This window comes from Triticum urartu, chromosome 2 (assembly GCF_003073215.2).
Source record: "Triticum urartu cultivar G1812 chromosome 2, Tu2.1, whole genome shotgun sequence".
NCBI classification, from domain to species: Eukaryota; Viridiplantae; Streptophyta; class Magnoliopsida; order Poales; family Poaceae; genus Triticum; species Triticum urartu.
Window position 1 is genome coordinate 274,393,919 of NC_053023.1, and position 16,253 is coordinate 274,410,171.

The window sequence follows — 16,253 nt, forward strand, 5'->3', positions numbered from 1 at the left end:
TCACAATTTTTATAAGGCATAAGTAATTGTTTTATTTTTGAAAAGGCCAAAATATTTGCTGATGGATCATTTATTGTATTACTAGGGATTCATCTGTGAGCCAAATGAAGTTCGTTTCAATATGACAATTGATCATAGGAAATTATATAATAATGCAACATTTTAGTTTTACTAATTGAACAAACAATTTATTTGACATATTTTAAATTTGAAAATGGCTTTGATTTTGTTAAGTGACAATTAGCTTAGTAAAGCATGGTGACAAGGAATCATTAGGGTGAGGTTACTGTAGCATGACACTGGGGGTGTTACAAATCTCCTCCACTACAAGAATCTCGTCCCGAGATTTAAGAGGTGGAATAAGGGGGAAAGTTTGGTTACAAAATTCTAACGGATCTTCTCGGTCCTTGTTGCTCTTCTTGAAGAGGTCGAGGCATTACATTGATGTCTTCATTCCTCTATTTTAGGCCATCATGATGAAGGCGTTATCTTATCTTCGGGGTCTTCATCGTACTTAAGAAGGACAAGGGGTAACTTCGAAAGAACGATCCTCGATAAGGTTGATCACCTGGTAGATAACACCAGGGGAGGTGGCAGAAAATAACTCTTGAATTGAAACTTAAGAAGTATTGAGAGCAAAGTAAGAAGGTACCATGAGTAGTTTCGAGTGGGCAGTTAATCATTCGATGCCTAATCAAAAGGTTAAAGGGGTTCAGAGCAACAAAATTAATTATTGCATTAGATACTAGAGTAGATCATCTCTTGGAAGGTGGCTCGTGAATTACAGGCGAAGTCAGTGCGAGGAATAACTTTGGAAACAAGGGTGTACAGGAGAGTCAGGTTTCGATCCTGTGGAATTGTGGGTTACGGGCCCACCATGTGGGTTAAAGCTAAGAAGGGCTCTGACATCTTGCATGGATGATAGCAAGGCATGGCAGAGGACAACCTATCAGTTATGTTGGCAACAACGTTGGTACCAAGGGCGAGGGACGAAGAGAACCATTTTCTTGCTCGTTCAAACGAGGCAGGCCAATAGGAAAAGTTGTCGTCCATTGGTGGTTACCGGAATGTCATCAACAATAGTAACAATGCTTTACTAACAGAGTTGTACACCGAGGTGTTTACATAAGCAGGGAAATATTACTGCTTATATCATATAGGTCACAAGAAAGGTTAAAAAAACAATGGAAAGGAAGATACAATTATCAGATTAAACAGAATAATGGAAAGGAAAATGTGTTTAAACACATATTTCAGGGGTTATCCTTCTCAAGGACAAGCAAAGCATGATACCCATGACATGATAGAAAGTAGAAAACCATTTAGGTGAGGGGAGAGGAATTTCATGACATTAACCATACAACGGTGTTAGGATAATTGAGAAAGAAAATATTGCATTGGGCTTCAAATGTTCTTATTGAAGATCGGAGTACCACAGACTTGCTTCGAGATAGCATTGACAAGGTCATCAGGTAAGGATCAGACCTTGAGAACACATATGATCCATTGGGAATTTTCTATAACACCTCATGCAATTTTATCAGGAAAAATATGAGGATGTGGCCGATGGGTTCAGCAGCAATCCATTGACATGTCAAAAAGGATGTATTTCCAAAATTATACGAACAAGTTTGTGTTGGGGGAAGGCAACAATGTTGTCGATGATAACATAAATCATCGAGGGGCTACGATGGTATTAATCATCATGAATTTGATTTATATCCTGGGAGAGTTTAGAAAGTTGATGATGATCACGACACATTTGTCGTGCGGTTTCTTGAAGATGTAATCGATCATCGACGACATCGAGCAAAAGGGATGGTGAAGAAAAAGGTTATTTGACCCACAGAAAATATGCAATCTCAGAGTCAGAGCTGCCTTTCAAGACAAACAATATGATGTTGAAAACTTGATGTAGCTTAGCGCACTGTCGAGAGTGTGTTCCAGGGATGAAGGACATAGGTAGCACGGTCAAGCTTTAGCATGACGATGATGGTGTAGCCAATCGACTAGGAATGACATGATCGAGCACAAACTCATAAGCAATGAAGATTACTAGTAGTTGTCGAATCATAGTGCGGACTCGCTTCAACTATCAGTGTCCTCAACTGACCAACCACTCAGAACCCGGGGATATTGGAATTGGTGATCAATAGTAGTTCGATGAAGAACTCATAAGAAGTTATGTAGTTACTGTGATATTCTCGAGATACCAAGGGGTAAAACTTGAGGGTAAATTAGGATAGAAGTTGGGCAGGCATATTGGTTTGCAGAAGACAAGTGCTTTAGCTTGGCCGCGAAATGGGATCAAGGAAGAACAATCATGGTCAGGACCACGGTTGCAAAGGAACAAACATAGATACCAGATGAACTTATAACAAGGGGATTATTATTATCACAAGAAGCTTCCATGATAAGTTCCACATCGGGTCCATGGGCATGAACACAAAGTTCAAGGTCGACTCCCGCTTCTTCAATGCATAAACTTTCATTCACTCCTCGTTTTCGAAGAAATTGTAGTGCAGAAGATTTATCTGGCGAAGTACCAGAAGAGTAAGACTCATGAAAACTCTCAGGTTCACATGGATTAGGGAAGGCATAGGTTCAAACCATAAAGGCATCTTGGGAACATACACCACAAACATAAAGAATAATTAACACAAGCTCGAAGGTAGAGCAAGGTTGACAAAAGTAGAGGGTACAGTTTACCAAAGGCATTATGTATCCGGGAAGAACTCACATGGTTAATGAATATGAAGGACATTGTCAGATAATAATCCAACCAAGAATCTGGCGGTCCATAAAGGATTTGATGTGAGTATCGATACTCAACCAGAAGAAGAAGGAATGCAAAGGCATCAGATTATAGATATATCTGGATAATTTCAAAGCTTAAATGTAGTGGAATTACGATTACCAAATCGGGGGATCAGAAGGAGAGGCTTTGATCAAAGACAAGTTGAAGAGACAAAGATCGTCAATCAATCAATGTTTGATTTGTCGAACAACGGCTCATGTCCGGGGTGACGTCTAAGCCGAAGGTAAGAATTCAAAATGCGATTGATGATTGCAAGCATTCATAAACATATCGAATCAAATGCTCAAAATTACGATGACAAAGGACGGTAATGAACTTTGGTAGATATATGGAAGTAACAGCAATGTAAGACGATAAGGAAGAACATGGGCAATAGGTTACCGAGGATTATTGGAAGATCAAATAGTATTCCAAAGAATTTGTGAAACACATGAACAAATGGTGATGAATGGATCCCCGGTAAGTGTGAGGAATTATTCATACATGTATTCATGCGGAAAAGGAGTTGCAAGGCAGAAGACACAAAGGATTCTCGGAATATCCGAAGTATTTCAGGGTATCTTGTAGTAACAAGATCAATTGGAAATGAAGCTATGGATGGCAAGTGTATGTAGCTATCCATACGGATTTATCGGTGGTAGGGAATTGCAACAGTAAAGGATACAAGGGTCTCGGGAAAACAATGAAGAGTATCTTCAAAGTCTTCGGGTGAAGGAGACGATCATATGGAATGAAGGGCTCTCCAGGGGAAGTAGTTGCGAGAACCTAGAGTTAGAGTCAGTAAAATCCTTTAACCTGAATAGAAGAGATATCATAATCCCATAGTAAGGATGAGGAATAAAAGATCCTAATACCACCCAATGGCGACATGGGCCCGTAAGACACACAACCATGTTAGTAAAACTGTTTTGGACGACTAAACTCAACTTTGGCCAAGGAGTTGGAAAGGGGGCTACCTACAGGCAGTTAGCTCTGATACCAACTTTTGACGCCCTCGATTCAATCGTACACTAATCGTACACGCAAATGTGTACGATCAAGATCAAGAACTCACGGGAAGATATCACAACACAACTCTAGACACAAATTAAAATAATACAAGCTAGTGGCCTCGAGGGCTCGAATACATAAGCTCGAATACACAAGAGTCAGCGAAAGCATCAATATCCGAGTACAAACATAAGTTAAACAAGTTTGCCTTAAGAAGGCTAGCACAAAAGCATCTACGATCGAAAAGGCAAGGCCTCCTGCCTGGGAGCCTGCTAACTACTCCAAGTCGTCAGTGGCCGTCACGTTGTAGTAGGCACCCTCGGGGTAGTAGTAATCATCAGTGGTGTTGTACGACTCCTAGGATCCGTCAACTGGTCGCAACAATCGGGTATGGGGGAAAAATAGGTAGCAGAGCAACCGTGAGTACTCATCCAAAGTACTCGCAGGACTTACATTAGATCTAAACTAAGTATGCATCTGTATCAAAGGAAAAGGGTTGTATCTATGGACTAAACTGCATAATGCCAGAAGAGAAGGGGAAAGCCTAGCCTATCGAAGACTAGCATCTCCAAGTATCTTGCAGCATATAGAAGAGTACAGATCAACATAATGTAAAGTAGTAGTAGTGTTATCAACCCCGGCCAGAGATCCTTTCTCGACTCCCTGCGAGAAAGCAATCCCAGAGCCATACTATCCATTTCTCATTCACAATTCATTTCCCATCACAAGTATCCAGTTCTAGTTGTATCGATTGGGATACAACTCCAAGTGTCCGTTACCGTAGGACAGGCTATCGATAGATGTTTTCTTCCCTGCAGGGGTGCACCAACTTACCCATCACGCTCGATTAACTCCGGCCAGACACACTTTCATGGGTCATGCCCGACCTCGGCCAAACAATACGCCGCAACCCGACCTAGGCTTAATAGAGAGGCTAGCACACCGGACTAAACCTATGCCCCCAGGGGTCATGGGCCATCGCCCCGGGAACTCCTGCATGTTGCGTGGGCGGCCGGTGAGCAGACCTAGCTAGCTCCTTCAAAAAGGCAGGTGCTTACCAGTCCAAGCCGGCGCGTGCCGCTTAGTTGCTGACATCTATTAAGCTTCGGCTGATGCATACGACGCAGAATGCCCATACTATGCCCACGTGATGGTTAGTGCTATCAGGCCAGAGGCCCCTCTGATCAAATATCCAAATCGTAGTGGATTAGGAACGCACGGTAACAAGCATAGACTCACGAAAGATGTGACCCCGTCGCCCCGTCTCGAGGACTTGCGGCAAGGGCTAAGAATGCCCGACCATGCCTCGTAATTATCTTGCGGGCACCCTCCAGGTCAACCCGACTCCTCATCACTCGCAAATATGCTCGCGCGGGTACCCCTCAGGGCCGACCCGTCTTTAGTAACAGGGTTCAGCGTAAATTCATAGTAACCATAGTAAATGTGTGTCTAACTCCAAGGGGAAAACCTGAGGAATCACCCCCGGTGAATTCCACTCGATGTAATCATCAAGGTGAACGTAAGAGGATCCACCCTCGAGGTTCACACTTGAGGGGTTGCACGACAGAGCCGTATCGGAAGTGGTTAAGGAGGAAATCACCCTCGATCTCCAAGACCGGATAGCTACACTACAGAGATCTTATCAGGAGTGATGTATGAGGTTCCACCCTCGGCACTCGATGGTAACTCTGCAGAGTTGAGCAACAAAAGGGGAAAGTGATGTGCGGTCCCGGGGCCTGGTCTTCGATCACATTGATCGAGTCATCGAACATAAAGCGAGGCAACTGGGACAAGGTGGGGGTCACTGATGGATCTCTAACCAACCTATACTAAGAAGTTTAGAATAAGCAGGTAAGGTATGAAAGCAGGTAACAAAAACAGGCTATGCATCAGAGTAGGACCATACAGAAAGCAGTAGCAGTTCTAATGCAAGCATGAGAGGGAAAGAAATGGGCGATATCGGAATGCTCAAGGGGGGTTTGCTTTCCTAGAAGCTCTGTTGAAAAGGAAGAAGTGTCGTCATTGTAGTCGATCACAGGGGCGGCATCGGTCTCGGGGGCGGCCGAAGCGAAGAGTGGGAAGAAACAATAAATATAAAGCAAACAAAGCATCACAAAGCATAACATGGCAATATGTTGTGCCGGGTGTGACCTAATGTATGGCTACACGATAAAGTCAAAGGGGGAATTCAACCGGGAATGTACTCCCGGTTCCAGACCTCTGTCAAACAGATGACCGGAGGGGGAAGTTCCATGTTCAGCTAGTTAGAGGCATCTGACAGGTAAACGGACCACGTATTCGGATTCGTCACGTTGTTCTGAGCAACTTTCATATATAAAACTTTTTCATCCGAGTTACGGATTATTTTATATGAATTTATTAAAGATTTAACAATTCTAAAAAAATCCCTGAAATTCTGCTAAGTCTAAGAGTTCGCCAGTTTTAAACATCACTTAGCTGTTTTCAAAAAGCTACAACTATTGTTCTGTACCTCCTATGTTTTTGTGCCTTATATCATTTGTGAGCATTTCTCTGCGATCTACATGCTAGTATCCATTTCATCCATATTAGAGTTCATTTGCTTGATCATCAACAACTCTAAAGTTGCTATGAAAATAAAGCTGTTTTCGGATTTTCTGTTAACAGAACATTGAACTTTGTGATTTTCGTAGAAATTAATCCACGCATCGAAAGGATTTGGTCCAGTGGGATAAAATGATTCTTGTCAACTATACTTTCTACTCATATTTGTTTTTGGCCTGTTAGTAGTTGTTGTGCTGCAGTTTAGTGCTTGTCTAGAGGGTTAGTCAATGTGATATTTGTAAAGCTAACCATAGTAGCAGCTACATTAGTTAGTAGTAATAGTAGGTTCAACAGAGCAGCATCATAGTAGTAGGATGCAGTAGCAGGTGCATCAGCGGGTAGCAGCGCTGTGGGAAGCAGTAGGTGATGGCGAGGCCACGCACGGGCGCGCGGGCAAGGGCGCGTCGGTGGCGGCGGCCTTGGGCATCAGCGGCAGCAACTGTACTAACAGCAGGCGGCAGCAAGCCTAACAGGGGGCGGCCATGGTCTGCAGGTGGCGCGTGTGTAAGTACGGCGTACAAGGGTGCGGTGGATGCGGTCAGGGAAGGCACGGGCCGGCGGGGCATGCAGAGAGTACAACCCCGACGCGGCGAGGGCGTACGGGGCAAGCGCGTGAGGGAGGCTGTGGTCGCGCGGGGCCGATAGCGTGGGGAGCATAGCTCCGTCCATGGCGGCTGCGAGAGTATACGGGGGAGGCGACCAGCGCTGGTACGGTGAGCTATGACAAGGCGGAGGCGGGACGGAACCTCACCAACGTTGCTGAGAAGGCTCGGGGAGGACTTGCTGGAGCGAACGACGGCGACGAGCTCACCGTCCAGAGAAAGAAGTGGTCGGGGCTGTGTTTCGGGACCGTCCCGGCTCGCGTGGCTTGGCGTAGGAGTCGAGGAAGCCGAAGCGGAGCCCCTGGCGCGGTCCTAGGCGAAGGGGACGGCGGATAGCGCATAGACGGCGATGGCCATGGCGGCGGTGTCCAGCGAGGAGAGCAAGTGGTAGGGAGAGGGGAATGAAACTAGGGTTTCTCTATGGATGAAGAGGGGCCCTTATCCATCTCCATGCGCCGTGGGATGGCCGGTGTGTGTCCATCCTGGCCATGGACGCGGCTCGTGCATCCAGCGCGGCCGTGGTGAATAGTGAGGAAGAAGACATGGGTAAGTTGGGCTGGGCCTCCCTGTAGCAGGTGGGCCAAAGTGGACGTGAGTGCTTTAGTTTTTTTAACACTTGTCTCCTTTTGTTTTCTATAATTACTTATGTTTTCCACTTTGTTTAGTTAGTAAAATATTTTTGTTGCACATGAAACCTCACACATAAATTACACACACTATTCCTAGACCACACACAAAGCTTCACAATTTTTTAAAAGGCATAAGTAATTGTTCTATTTTTGAAAGGCCAAAATATTTGCTGATGGATCATTTATTATATTACTAGGGATTTATCTGTGAGCCAAATGTGGTTTCAATATGACAATTGATAATAGGAAATTATATAGTAATGCAACATTTTAGTTTTACTGATTGAACAAACAATTTATTTGACATATTTTAAATTTGAAAATGGCTTCGATTTTGTTAAGTGACAATTAGCTTAGTAAAGCATGGTGACAAGGAATCATTAGCGTGAGGTTACTGTTGCATGACACTGGGGGTGTTACACTATACCACGTACCTATTCTTTTTCGGAGTCTGAAACGTTCTGGAAAGTGTACCTTATGTATTCTTCCGGGGTTATGGTTTCAATAACATTAGTTTCAACATTTATGGGATTACCTGAGATATAATGTTTGATCTTTGACCATTCACCACCCTCGGATTTGTGCCCTCGAAGTTGTTGATTTTTATGGCACCGGAATGATAGACCTCCTCGATGACGTAAGGACCTTCCCATTTAGAGAGGAGTTTTCCTACAAAAAATCTTAAACGAGAGTTGTATAGTAATACATAATCACCTACATTAAACTCACGTTTCTGTATCCTTTTGTCATGCCATCTTTTAACTTTTTCTTTAAACAGTTTGTCATTCTCATAGGCCTGGGTTCTCCATTCATCAAGTGAGCTAATGTCAGTTGAGCTCTTTAATGGCCCAATATGTGTTATGTTCTAGTTCAAGAGGTAAGTGACATGATTTACCATAAACCATTTTATATGGAGACATACCCATAGGATTTTTATATGCAGTTCTATAGGCCCATAATGCATCATCAAGTTTCTTGGTCCAATTCTTTCAAGATCTATTAACAGTCTTTTGCAAAATCAATTTAAGCTCTTTATTGCTCAGTTCTACTTGACCACTATACTGTGGGTGATAAGGAGATGCAATTCTATGATTAACATCATACATAGCAAGCATTTTACGAAAGGCACCATGAATAAAATGTGAACCACCATCAGTCATTAAGTATCTAGGGACTCTAAACCTTGGAAAAATAACTTCTTTGAGCATCTTAATAGAGGTATTATGATCAACACTACTAGTTGGAATAGCTTCTACCCACTTAGTAACGTAATCAACAACAACTAAAATATGTGTATAAACATTAGAGGAAGGAAACAGTCCCATATAATCAAAGCCCCAAACATCAAATGGTTCAATAACAAGTGAATAATTCATAGGCATTTCTTGACGTCTACTAATATTACCAGTTCTTTGACATTCCTCACAAGAAAAAGCAAACTTACGGGCATCCTTGAAGAGAGCAGGTCAATAAAAACCGGATTGCAATACCTTATTTGCAGTTCTATCTTCAGCATGGTGCCCTCCATAAACCTTGAAGTGACACTTGCGTAGGATCTGTTCCTGTTCATGCTCAGGTACACAACGTCTAATAACACCATCTACTCCTTCTTTATAAAGATGTGGGTCATCCCAGAAGTAATGTCTTAAATCATAGAAGAACTTTTTCTTTTGCTGCTATGTGAAACTAGGTGGTATAAACTTAGCAACAATATAATTAGCATAATCAGCATACCATGGAGCGGTACGAGAAGCATTTATCACAGCTAATTGTTCATCAGGAAAGCTATCATCAATAGGTAGTGGGTCAACAAGAACATTCTCTAACCTAGACAAGTTGTCTGTAATGGGGTTCTCAGCTCCCTTTCTATCAATAATATGCAAATCAAATTCTTGTAGCAAGAGAACCCATCTAATAAGTCTAGGTTTAGCATCTTTCTTTTCCATAAGATATTTAATAGCAGCATGATCAGTGTGACCAGTTACTTTAGAATCAACAATATAAGGTCTGAACTTATCACAAGAAAACACAACTGCTAAAAATTCTTTTTTAGTAGTAGCATAATTTCTTTGAGCACTGTCTAGAGTTTAACTAGCATATTGAATAACATTTAATTTCTTATCAACTCTTTGTCCTAGCACAGCCCCTACAGCATAATCACTAGCATCACACATGATTTAAAATGGTAAATTCCAATCTGGAGGCTGAACAATAGGTGCAGAGATCAGAGCTTTCTTAAGTATTTCAAATGCTTCTACACAGTCATCATCAAAAACAAAAGGAACATCTTTTTGTAAGAGATTAGTCAGAGGCCTAGAAATTTTAGAGAAGTCCTTAATGAACCTCCTATAGAAACCGTCATGACCAAGGAAACTTCTTATACCTTTAATGTCCTTAGGACACGTCATCTTTTCAATAGCATCAACTTTAGCTTTATCAACTTCAATACCTCTTTCAGAAATTTTATGCCCCAAGACAATACCTTCATTAACCATAAAGTGGCACTTCTCCCAATTCAAGACAAGATTAGTTTCTTCACATCTCTACAAAACTCGATCAAGGTTGCTTAAGCAATCATCAAAAGAAGTTCCGTAAACGGAGAAATGATCCATGATAACCTCAACAATATTTTCACAAAAGTCAGAGAATATAGCAGTCATATATCTTTGAAAGGTAGCAGGTGCATTACATAAACCAAAAGGCATATGTCTATAAGCAAAGGTACCGAAAGAGCAAGTAAAAGTTGTCTTTTCTTGATCCTGTTTTGACACAGGTATTTGAGAGAAACCGGAATAACCATCTAGAAATAAAAATATGTATGTTTGGATAATCTTTCTACCATTTGATCAATAGAAGGTAAAGGGTAATGATCCTTTTTAGTAGCTTTATTTAATTTGCGGAAATCAATTACCATTCTATAACTTGTAACAATTCTTTGTGGGATCAATTCATCTTTATCATTAGGAACAACAGTAATACCTCCCTCTTAGGGACACAATGGACAGGACTTACCCACTGACTATCAGCAACGGGATAAATTATACCTGCCTTCATAAGCTTTAGTATTTCTTTTCTTACCACTTCTTTCATATTAATATTTAACCGTCGTTGGTGATCAACAACCGGTTTCACATCCTTCTGCAATTTTATTTTGTGCTGGCAGAGAGTTGGACTAATGCCCTTAAGATCATCAAGAGTATATCCAGTAGCAGCATGGTGCTTCTTCAGAGTTTTTAATAATTTCTTTTCTTCATGCTCTGAAAGGTTAGCACTAATAATAACAGGATATATATCTTTCTCATCAAGATAAGCATATTTGAGAGTATCAGGTAAAGGTTTAAGCTCAAACATGGGATCACCCTTAGGTGGAGGAGGATCCCCTAGAATTTCAATAGCCAAGTTGTGTTTCAAAATAGGTCCCTGTTTAAAGAATACTTCATCTATTTCCCTTCTTTCATTCATAAACATATCATTTTCGTGGTCGAGCAAATATTGTTCTAAAGGATCATCAGGAGGCATGGTAATAGAAGCAAGACAAATAATTTCATCTTTACTAGGCAATCCTTTATCATGGGGTTGTCTATGAAATTTAGCAAAATTAAACTCATGAGACATATCCCCTAGACCAATAGTAACAACATCCTTTTTGCAGTCTATCTGGGCATTTACAGTATTCAAGAAGGGTCTACCAAATATAATGGGACAGAAGTCATCTTGTGGGGAACCAAGAACAAGAAAATCAGCAGGATATTTAACTTTCCCACACAAGACTTCAACATCTCTAACAATCCCAACTGGTGAAATAGTGTCTCTATTGGCAGGCTTAATTGTAACATCAATTTCTTCTAACTCAGCAGGTGCAATATCATGCATAGTTTCTTTGTATAAGGAATGAGGTATTGCACTTGCACTAGCACCCATATCACATAAGTCATGATAGAAATGATCTCCTATTTTAACAGAAATAACAGGCATGCCTACAACATGTCTATGTTTATTTTTAGTATCGGGTCTAGCAATTCTAGCAGCTTCATCACAGAAGTAAATAACATGCCCATCAATATTATCGGCCAAGAGATCTTTAACCATAGCAACACTAGGTTCAACTTTAATTTGCTTAGAGGGAGTAGGTGTTCTAGTATTACTCTTACGAACCATAGTTGAAGCTTTAGCATGATCCTTTATTCTAACAGGGAAAGGTGGTTTCTCAATATAAGCAGTGGGACAACAGGATCATTATAAGTGATAGTCTTTTCTTCAACTTTAATAGGTTCAACTACTTTTAATTCAATAGGAGGATTATATTTAAACCACTTCTCCTTAGGAAGATCAACATGAGTAGCAAAGGATTCACAAAAAGAAGCTACTATATCAGAGTCAAGTCCATATTTAGTGCTAAATTCACGGAAAACATCGATATCCATAAAAGATTTAACACAATCAAACTTAGGTGTTATACCTGACTCCTTACCTTCGTCGAGATCCCAATCTTCAGAGTTGCATTTAATTATTTCCAATAAATCCCATTTGAATTCCATAGTCTTCATCATAAAAGATCCAGTATAAGAAGTATCGAGCATGGAGCGATTACTGAGAGAAAGTCGAGCATAAAATTTTTGAATAATCATTTCTTCTGAGAGCTCATGATTGGGGCATGAATATAACATTGACTTAAGCCTCCCCCAATATTGAGCGATGCTTTCTCCTTCGTGAGGCCAAACATTGTATATATAATTATGATCACGATGAACAAGATGCATAGGATAAAACTTCTGATGAAATTCCAATTTCAATCGGTTGTAGTTCCATGATCCCATATCATCACATAGCCTAAACCATGTCAATGCCTCTCACTTAAAAGATAAAGGGAATACTTTCTTCTTGATAACATCCTCGGGCATACCTGCAAGCTTAAATAATCCACAAACTTCATCCACATAGATTAGGTGCAAATCGGGATATAATGTTCCATCACCTGTGAAAGGATTAGCTAGCAGTTTCTCTATCATACCAGAAGGAATTTCAAAGTAAACATTTTCAGTAGGTTCAGTAAGTTGAGGAGCAACTCGTTGCTCTACTGGTCGGGGTGTAGATACCCCGAACAAGCTCCTCAAAGGATTATGTTCCATAGTAACAAGTGACAGTGAATTTCAGCACACTATATAAATTTTTCCTTACCAAATTCCATCTACCAAAGGCGCTTCACTCCCCGGAAACGGCGCCATAAAAGAGTCTTGATGACCCACAAGTGTAGGGGATATATCGTAGACTTTTCGATAAGTAAGAGTGTCGAACCCAACGAGGAGCAGAAGGAAATGATAAGCGGCTTTCAGCAAGGTATTTTCTGCAAGCGCTGAAATTATCGGTAACAGATAGTTTTGTGATAAGGTAATTTGTAATGAGTAACAAGTAATAAAAGTAAATAAGGTGCAGCAAGATGGCCCAATCCTTTTTGTAGCAAAGGACAAGCCTTTACAAACTCTTATATAAAGGAAAGCGCTCCCGAGGACACATGGGAATTATGGTCAAGCTAGTTTTCATCACGTTCATATGATTCGTGTTTGGTAGTTTGATAATTTGATATGTGGGTGGACCGATGCTTGGGTACTGTCCTTGGACAAGAATCCCACTTATGATTAACCCCTATTGCAAGCATCCGCAACTACAACAAAAGTATTAAGGTAAACCTAACCATAGCATGAAACATATGGATCCAAATCAGCCATTTACGAAGCAACGCATAAACTAGGGTTTTAGCTTTTGTCACTCTAGCAACCCATCATCTACTTATTACTTCCCAATGCTGTAGCGACTCGACCTCAAACGGTCAAGTCTCTGTGCTTCAGTATCATCCCTGGATAGGTAATGCTGACACACGCAGTACTCGAAGGATTTATAACAGAGTAGCAACCACACACTTATTACATCGGATGTCTCAAAAGAGAACTTATTACAATAAATATGGCTTAAGGCCATCTAATACGATAACAACGGAAGTCTTGGAAGATAAAGTGAGTCCATCAACTCCAACGGCATAGCTGAGCTGCACGGCAACGACCTAACGAACCTTACTCATCGTCTGAAAAGTCTGCAACATAATACGTTGCAGCCCGAAAATGGGTCAGCACATGGAATATTCTAGCAAAGTAACATAGTAGAGCAAGAACAGAATAATGCTATCACTACATGCATATTTGGCTGGTGGAAAGCTCTATGGTTACAGTTTTTGCGAAAAGCCAATTTTTCCCTACAACAAAGGAATAGATTTTAAATTTAACTATCATGGTAGTTGAAACATCATTGAGAAGGTTCCTCCAACTCAATCCCAATTAAAGTGATTAACAACCCAACAATATTAATTAAGAGTGATGAGATACTTAAGATACTCCAAGTACTAGATACTCAAGATTGTCCATAACCGGGGACACGGCTAACCATGATTAGTTTATACACTCTGCAGAGGTTTGCGCACTTTTCCCCACAAGACTCGATCTCCTCCGTTGGTTTTCTCGCACTACAGGGTGTTTGAGAAATGGATGACCGAGACACAATCTTTCAGAAACATTAACTCTCTACTCCGGGTAGACCATACCAAACCTACAAACCCACTACATGTTGATCTACCTCTTCAAGAGCTTCACGTAACTTACTCAACTATGCTAGAGCCCATAATAGCTTGTGGCTGCACACGGAAGTTTCTAGCATGAATAATGTCAGTTCCCTTTGAGCCTGGGTGGCGGTCCATAGGAAGATCACACGGGTACTCCGGGATTTCCAAAAATACAGCCAACACTGGGTACTCCAGGTGCCTCAATCCACCCAGATGTGTATTCAAGTTGCCACCTTAAGTTGAACCATTAATTAACAATTTCACATCTGTCATGGATTTCACTCACCCAAACCACGTCTACGAGCATAGCATAGCAATATAAGCAACGCGTAGAAGTAACTCCCAGGGTTTGAATGTAACAGGGTAATAGGTTCTACCTCAATAACTACTTCCCGACCCACATGTTAATGACATCCTAGCCATGCAATGTTTGAGGATTGGAACTAATGCATAAAAACTGGGTGATAAAGGGATATGATCAAAGCGTTACTTGCCTTGTTGACGATCCGCGTAACCTAGAGACTCCAAATAACACGCTTCGCACTCCGGGAATTCTATCACAAACAAACAATCGCATACATAAGCAACAATCAAAGAAACACGGGTAAAACTCAAATAAGAAGATCTAACCGGAAAGTTCAACTTAAGAACTCCGATTTGCAAAAAGAATCAAATCAAACAGAGCAACGAAACTCAAACGGCGAAGGAAACAAGATCCGTTTACTAATCTGAACTAAGGTCAAATTTTATAGTACCAAAATCTTGTTCAAGTTGGTTAAGCGGAAAGAGGGTCTCGAGATGAAGATTTAGGCGCTTGAATCGCCTGATTCCGACTAACGAGCGAAAAGATAAACAGAAACGAAAATCGGATCAGAAATCACGATCGAGAATAATCGCGGAAAAGTCCGATAAAAAGAAAACTGACGAACAAACTAACGAACGAGCATTCATTAGCTCTAACTAACGGGCGAAAACCGTTCGTTGAAACGAACGTACGGACGAACGTCCGCTAATTAGAAGAACCGGAAAAAAACGGTGAACCGATCTAAAAAAATGAACTAGTGTTTTTTTTAAAAAAACCGAATCGGTTTTTCTAAAAAAACCGGTGGCGGCGACGGCACGGTACCTCTCCGGTGAGGCTCCGGCGAGGCGGGACTCGAGCGGCGGGGCGGCGGGGTGGCTCGGCGGCGGCGAGGCGCGGGAGGTGGCGGCGGCTGCGGCTCGGCTCGAGTGCGGGCTGCGGTGGCGGGCGGCTTGTGGTGGTGGTGGCGGGGGTCGGGGCGGCTTATAAAGGGGCGGGGAGGGGTGGCTTGGAGGAGGAGGCAAGGCGGCGGGGAGGAGGAGTCCTGCTCGGACTCCGGTCCGAGGCGGCGGCGGCGGCGGCGTGCGCGGCTCCGCGCGGGAGACGGCGGCGGCGGGAGTTGGGCCGGGGGCTGGGCTTCGACCCAGTCGGCCTAAGCGCGGTTTTTTTTAAACAATTCCGCCGAACAGAAAATAAATCCTAGAAAATAAAATAAAAGTTTAAAAATGCCAAAACAAATTTTCACCTCTAAATAAAATATTTAGAACGAGATGAACATTTTCTTGGCCCTAAAATGCAATTTTGAAAATGTGTAATTTTTCTAATTGCAAATAAAATTCAAATAAAGTCCAATATTTGATTTTAATATTTTTCCTCCGATATTTCAATTATTTTGGGGAAGTCATATTATCTCCTCTCATATATTTTTAATATGAAATACTTTCGGACAGAAAAATAATTAAAATCAAAAATCCTCATTTCATTATTTGATAAAAATCAAATATGAATACCGGGAAATCCCCAACTCTCTCCGAGGGTCCTTGAGTTGCTTAGGATTTTGAGGATTGCGAAACAGAATGCAGTAAAATATGATATGCATGAATGAACTATGTATAACATTCCAAATTGAAAATTTGGGATGTTACAAACCTACCCACCTTAAGATGAATCTCGCCCTCGAGATTCGGGTTGGCTAGAAAATAGGTGTGGGTGGTCTTTG